We start from the raw sequence: 7,873 nt of genomic DNA, 5'->3' as shown, positions 1-7,873 counted from the left end.
ATTAAAAGGGAATAATAGACAAATATATCTGGAGATTTAACATTCCCTCTTGGTAATTACAAAAAGAAGTTAATGAGTCAAAAGAATCAGTAAAGACAAGAATATCTGAACCCCAATATGGAACACTTTGACTTACCTAGCATGTAGAGAACACTACAGCCTAGATCTTCAGGATACACATTCTTTTCAAGTGTGCATGGCACATTCGCTGAAATCCTCATGACTATATTATCTAACAATCATAGAATTGAATTAGAAATTAATAACAATAAAAATCCCGGAAATCCCTAAATATTTAAAAATTCAGGAAACCAGACAATTAAGAAAATGAAAAGGCAAATTACAGATTTGAAGAAAATGTTGATAAAATATAGCTGACAGAACACTTATCTCTGGAATATAGAAAGAATCTCTAAAACTCAGTAATAAAAAGATAACTGAGTTAAAAGCAGACTGAGCCTGGGTGGCTCAGCAGTTGAGCTTCTGCCTTTGGCTCAGGTTGTGGTCCCGGAGTCCCGGAATTGAGTCTCACATTGGGCTCCCTGCATGGAGCTTGCTTATCCTCCCCCTTCCTATGTCTCTGCCTTTCTCTCTCTCTCTCTGTATTTCATGAATAAATAAAATATTTTTTAAAAAAGTAGACAAAAGGTATAAACATATGAATTGCCAGTAAGCACACAAAGATGTGTTTAGCATTAATAGTTATCAGAGAAATTTAAATTAAATCCCTGAGATCCTGCTACACATCCACAAGAATGGCTAAAGTTAAAAAAGATGAACAACTCCAAGTGTTGGTGAAAATTTAGAGTAACTTGAACACTCATACATTACAGTAGTAAAGTAAAGAGCTACCAGCACGTTGAGAAAATATATGGTAATTTTACATAAAACTAAACCAAGCCCTACTATATACATCAATTCTACCTCTGGATATTTATATATGATCACATATTCTACAAAAAGATTTGTACAAGAATATTCATGGCATTGTTATTCATAATAGCCCAAAACAAAACAATCTAGGCATCTAGGATAATAATTAAATAGCACACATGCACACATATACACACACACAGCACATGCTTGTGAAAAACAGGTATATGTATAATGGTATACTATTCAATATTAAAAAGTAAGGAGCTGATACATCCTAAAACATGGATGAATCTTAAAAATAATATGCAGAATAAAAGACTAATTCAAAAGAGTACATGCCATAGGATTTCATTTATCTGAAATTCTAAAGCAGGTAAAATTAATCTTGGTGAAAAATAATCAGGGCAAGGGTTGTCTCTGAGAGTAATAGAAATGGGACTGACTAGTAAGAAGCATGAGGAACTTTTCTGAGTTGATGGAAATACCATATAGGTTGTTGGGATTTCGATTCTGTGTGTGCATTTATTTTCTAAGACTTATTGAATGATTCACTTAAGATTAGTATATCTCAGGAGGGTACCTTCTCCATTATAACAGAAGGGAAGGAGGAAATCCAGCCTTTTACCTTTTATGCTATAATGTTGAGGGATTTGGTTTCATTCATCTTTGATTTTTCATCATTGCTGGCAGAGTCCTCTCAGATATATTCTGCTTACTAAATGTGAAATTCATACGTTGCTGTGACTCTCTTTTCCTGTTTCGTTCTTTGTTAAACATTTTTATAAACTACAGTATCAGTGAACTTACTGTCACCATTGTCAGGGATTTTAATAGGCATGTGTTAGTTTTAATATTCATGATATGTATATAGTTCATGTGGCACAGTCACAAATATGTAGCTTAAAGAAGGTGAGGCCAATTTCTGACACTCTCAACCTGCTCAGATTAAGAATTGTAATGCCAAAACACATGATGGAGAATATCATTGATGAAAACCATTTCAGTCTGGTCTTCTGCAAATCACCATTTTTAGTGGCTATATAAACCCTAGTAGTAGTTTCATGAAAGAATTTGAATTTGTTTATTTCTTGAAGCAATTTTCTTATAGCCAGTGAATTGCAGGTAGAAACATCTATTAGAAATCCTAATCATAAGAAGCTTACAAAGGAAGGAAAAATTAGCTGACCCAGCTCCTTGTTTTAAATTCCCCTGGCATTTCCTTCTTTGGGGAATTGTCCAAGAAAGAAAAGTCATTCCAGGTCCTCATCAAGAAAGGTCTCTGGGTTGGATCACAATTTTCTTTGCTTTAATCACTCATTTTAGAAAATGAACCAAACATGTATAAAAAAAGAAGCTGCAGACCTTCACTCCAAATATTAATTTTCTTCTTTCATTCAAAATGACAGTAACTCTGTGGAATCTAATTTGTTGCCATACTCTACCTGATAAATCTTCTTCCCATGTTCTTTGTCCATTAAACATAAACCCTCTTTGTGTTATGTGTGTATGACATTTCTGGCTAGATCTACAATTTATGCATTTAGTTTTGTTTCTACTCCTGTTCTCAGAAATCATTTCTAAAAGTCACTCAAGTTTCACTTTTACTTAGAAATAGGGAAATAAAGCATTCTTCATACTTTAGACTTAGCACTTTCAAATTGCAAATTAAAATAAAATGAGGGCTAGAAAATTTCCACAGGTGAAACAAAGTCAGGCAGTGTTAGATGAGCAAGTAAGTTCTAATTTTAAGGTTTCTGAAACTCTGTATGTGTGTGTGTGTATTGTTGTAATCAGGATGAGTCAGCTGTAACCTTCATAATACTTCACTTGTCATTGGATCCATTTCACTTTCTTCTTCTTTTAAAATTTTAGTTTAAAGTATATTAACAGACCCAGGTTAATTACTAGGTTAATAGACCCAGATCTATTAACTAGATTCCTAAACTAGTTATAATAAAACTCTTATTCTTTAGCATTATTGCATTAAATACAGTTGTCCATAAATTTATGTGTAGAAAATGAAGACATTGCTGATGCCAGAGTGTTACAGGATGTATTTTTTCCACTCCCTACAAACTGATATGCTGAAGTTTGAACCCTGAGTGCCCAGAACAAGATCTTATTTGGAAATAGAGTTGTTGCAGATATAGGTAGGATGAGGTCATTCTAAAGGAGAGTGGGCTCCTAATCCAGTAAAAATAGTTATCTTCATATAGGGCAAGTTGGACACAGACACATAGAGGAAAAAACCCATGTAAACTGAAGGTACATATTGGCCAGCGAAGGCCAAGTATTGCCAACAAACCACCAGAAGCCAAGAGAAAGGTATGGAGCAGCGTTTCCCCTACAGTTCTCAGATGGAATCAACTCTGCATCTTCATTTTGGGCTTCTAGCTTCCATAACTGTGAGACAATGAATTTCTATTGTTTTAAACCACCTAGTTTGTGGTACTTTATTATGGCAACTCTAAGAAACTGATACACAGAGCAATAATAGACTCACTTATCAAGTGACAAGGAGTGGGAGAAGGGAAGATATTATAGCAGATAAGAGAAAGGAGTTATTTGGCTGAATCTGGCCTGAAGTTTGCTAACAAGCCACTTCACTCATGAGAAAAACCACATGGACATGTCTGTGTGGGTGATCTCTACTTTTGAAACTCCTGGATCCATCAGCTGGGAGTTTACATATCACCATCAAACCAGGTTGTTAGACATTAGAGATGATGGCTATAAAGGGATCCTCCAGGCTGTGCAGGGATTAGAGAGCAAAGAACCCCTGAGTAATGTTTGATTATGTTTGTCAGCGACTTGAGACCCTGAGGAAAGTATTTGGGCTTTATCTACTTGATAAATGTCATTTGCTTTTACTCCTGTCTCTCCCTTACTCATTTCTTAACACTGAATTTTTTTTTGGTTAGGAAAAATGTTAGCTATTGATATAAGAATTAAGACTTTATGTCTTCTGGGTTTTTTGTTCTTTTCCTTGATCTGCCCGACACCGAGATATTCTGAATAAATTGTGTAATTTAGAATTGTGCATGTGTATGATAGAAAATCCAATTTAAAGTGAAATTAACTTTTATTTGAAAATTAAGAAAGTTCAGAATTATGGTGATGGATTCAGAAATGATTGAATCCAGGAACTTACATGACATTGATAAAGAACTGTTTCTTTCTATTTCTCAACTTTGCTTTCTTCTCTCTTGCGTCAGAAATATAAAGCTATGGGGAGTCATATTGGAAAATTCTTCCTCCTCTGAGTAGCTCCTTAGAAAGTCCTGACATGCAGTCTGATTGACCAACCTGGATCATGTGCCCATGTATAAGTCAATAACTGCAAATTCCTCAGGGTGGCTTAGGCCAGGTACATAAATATGTCTGGAATTCTGATCAGCATGGATTAAAGCCAGGAACGGATGTTGTACCAAAGAAATTTAGTAATTGTAGTTAGGACAATGCAGAAATAATACTGTTAATATAAAATTCTGCTTAATTATTAATTCATCTAAAAAAGTTAACGATAAACAACTATTCAGTGGAAAGTACTATGCCAGTGACTGAATAATCAGAGTAAAATAAGACATTTGGGAGGTTTATAGTCCACTGCAAAGACAAATGTATAAGCCAATAAAAATTTACTGTTATGTATTGTGTAGTAGAAGTGTAAGTGAAGTTCTATATGAAAATAAAGGAGGTAAAATTTATTATTTTTTCTGTCTGGGACATGGCAGGTCTAGGGGTAGGTGGAGATGTCAGGGAAGGCTCCAAAGAAGTTGTTTGAACATGCCTTGAAACATAAATAAAGATAAAAGAGACAAAAGAAAAGACATTCAGGAAAAGAAACAAAAATATTTTTTTACCAGTCTTAGACAGGAGATATAGCTTTTATGAGGCAAGCATGCCAACCACTAAACTTTTACAAAAATGACCAATCTTTGAACCTTATATTTTGGCTCTTTATGCTCCTGTCTAATCCTTAGTTTTATGATTCTTTGTTCTTTCTTTTTAAATTATAGATGAGTAGTCAAAGTAGAACATGAAAGACCTAATGTATTTAAATAATAGGGAATTATTTTATTTAATTCTTATACTATTTCATGAACATATAAACAATAAATTTTACTCCAATGCTATTTTGTGGTCTATATTATTTATACATCTTCTCTGTGTGAAGATCTCTTTGTAAACATTCAAACTTACTGGAATCTTGAAATTTTAAATGGGCATACTTATTAGTGTTTTTATAATGTAGTAGTACTTAGAGGGGATGCCTTTAAAACAAATGAGCTTCTGTTTGAATCCAACACTAGATGTATGATCCTGGGAAATGGAATTCTCTGGGCTTTTGTTCTAACATAAAAATACAACCCCTGAGGATTTTTATGACAATGAAAGGAGACCATCTACGCAAAGTCCTTAGAGGAATTTTTGGCATAAAATAAATGTTCAATAAATCTAATTGCTAGGATGACAGTAAAAGTGATTTGATATTTTAATAACCAAATTCTTATTTGAAAGATTAGCATAGACTCATTTTGCCCAGAAAACAAATCTCCAGTACTTAATTTAAAGATGGTTCAATCATATGACTCCATCTTTTAAAATCAATTTTTATTGATAGAGCATTGGTCTCAGAATTGGATCAAATGAGGTTCCAATCTTAGTTCTGCCTTGAGAGGAATCTCAGATTTTACTCTCAAGACTTCAATTTCCTCATCAGTAAAATGACATTAATGACCTCTATTGCCTTCCAAATAAAAAATTCTACAATTTGGATAACATGTAGAGTTCTCTACAGTAATCCTTCTTGCTCACCAGTCTATGATTACATCAAAAATGTTTTGTTATATATAGTACATTCAGACATTAATTCAGAATATGAAAATGATGATTCAGCAAATGTGTTAGAGTTCTATTTTATGGTGGTGCATTTTATGGAGGTGAGTGCATTAAACATCAACTGCAGCATGAACATGCCCATTTAGGTGTAAATATATGTATATTTGACATTTATAATCCTATAAATAAGCCTGTAGGAATACAAAGAAAGTAAAATATGTTTAAATATTTATTTTTGAAGTCTGGCTCTAAAATGTTTAACTTTCAAGCTCATTGAGCCCACCAGAGAAATGCTGAACTAAACTAAAAACTGTGAAATGTTGTCTTGGGAACAGTATACTCCTGAAGATGCAGTGGGTCAACAACAGTGTAGTTGTCTTTCCAGGCTTCTTGAATTCAAACTGAAGTCTATCTTCAGGTATGATTTGATGGTGTTACCTAAGCTGAAAGGGATATGCTTCCTACAGTACAAGATCAAGCCAAATGCATTTGATAATCTTAAGAAAAGAAGAGCCAGGCAGCCCGGGTGGCTCGGCGGTTTGGCGCTGCCTTCAGCCCAGGGCCTGATCCTGGGGACCAGGGATCGAGTCCCATGTTTGGCTCCCTGCATGGAGCCTGCTTCTCCCTCTGCCTGTGTCTCTGCCCCCCTCTCTCTGTGTCTCTCATGAATAAATAAATAAAATGTTAAAAAAAAAAGGAAGAAGAGCAAAGCACAGTAATCAGAGCAAAGGGCTGAGGATTCAGAAAACCCTTCTAACTTAAATTCATTAAAAGGCTGTTTGAGGGCAATTTTAATCATCAATTGCCTTTTGGATACTCCAACTGAAGCAATTACTCTATTATCCTGGCAAATGTGTTTATTTGATTTTGATGCTGAAATATATCTTCTGTTTTATCCACTAGCAGGCAAAGAAATTGGATATCTCTTATGAACACTATGATCAAAAATAAATACAATAAAACAAAAACAAAAAAAACCATACAAAAAATCTATTATCCTAGAAGGTTATCCAAACTTACTATATTTTAGAGGGAAGAAAGGAGAAGCTTAACTTCCTGGAAAAGTTATCTATTGTACATTATGGCAGGTTGGGTATTTTCTGCCATTTGGTCAAGGACTGTGAATATAGCCATGGGGTAGGTAATAGAAAATTCTGATTACCTGAGGAATTCAGAGGAATAGGAGTAGAATGTAAACCAGTAAGACATTTAGAAAATGAAATACTCCTTAACATGGGTGAACCAGTACACCCATGATGAAGTCCCAAGTCCTCCACTAATTAAATCAAAGACATTGGCCAAATCACTTAAACTCTGAGCTTTATCTCTGTAAGATGGAATATGTTGCATTTGTCCAGCTTAACCCACATTATTGTGTAACTCAAAAGATATAAAAATCACTCAAAATTGATTTGCAAAAAAAAAAGGTGATTTGCAAACTTTATTTGTTAATTCAAAATTTAAATCTTCCGTATCCATGAGAACTTAAAACACTATAATGAATACCTAGATAGAGTGTTGGTTTTCTTTCTTCAGATTCTTCCAGTGTAGTTTGAAGACCAGTCCATATGTGAATTAAATAAAGAATGAGATACAATGAATGATAAGTCTTCTAGATTGTATACACACAGCAGCTAAAAACATTGACTCTATTGAATTTTATTTCCTCCTCTTCCAACAGTTTCCTCTCTGGACTTTTGTTTGGCTCCACTTCCAGCAACCTCTTAAGTAAATATTCCCCAAAGCTTTCCCCGAACTTACTTTGATATATCCTTTCTTACTGGATGGATTAATTATTTTCCACCCATGCAGGGTGGGTCTTCCAGTGATTTTCATTGATACCAGCTATTTACAGCCAGCAATTGTTCTGATTACCCAATGCACACACACTTTATTCCTCATTGCCCATGCCATACTAGTTATTAACTCTTACCGTGGCCTTATATGATTCTTGTCCCACATTTCCAACTTCTTTTTCAAACATTGCACCTGGAAGTCTCACCAACTTGTCAAACATAATCACTAAACCTGAGCTCATTGTCTGCTCTGCACAAATTGGCTTTCTTCCCTCTAGTGCTTATTTTGGTATATGGCATAGTGATTTTCTTTTCACTCAGGCTTGAAAACTAAAATTCTTTTCTTTTCCTTTTCCTTC

The sequence above is a fragment of the Canis lupus genome, chromosome 4 (genome assembly GCF_003254725.2).
Source record: "Canis lupus dingo isolate Sandy chromosome 4, ASM325472v2, whole genome shotgun sequence".
In the NCBI taxonomy this organism is placed as follows: Eukaryota; Metazoa; Chordata; class Mammalia; order Carnivora; family Canidae; genus Canis; species Canis lupus.
Note: the sequence above shows the minus strand (reverse complement) of the source record.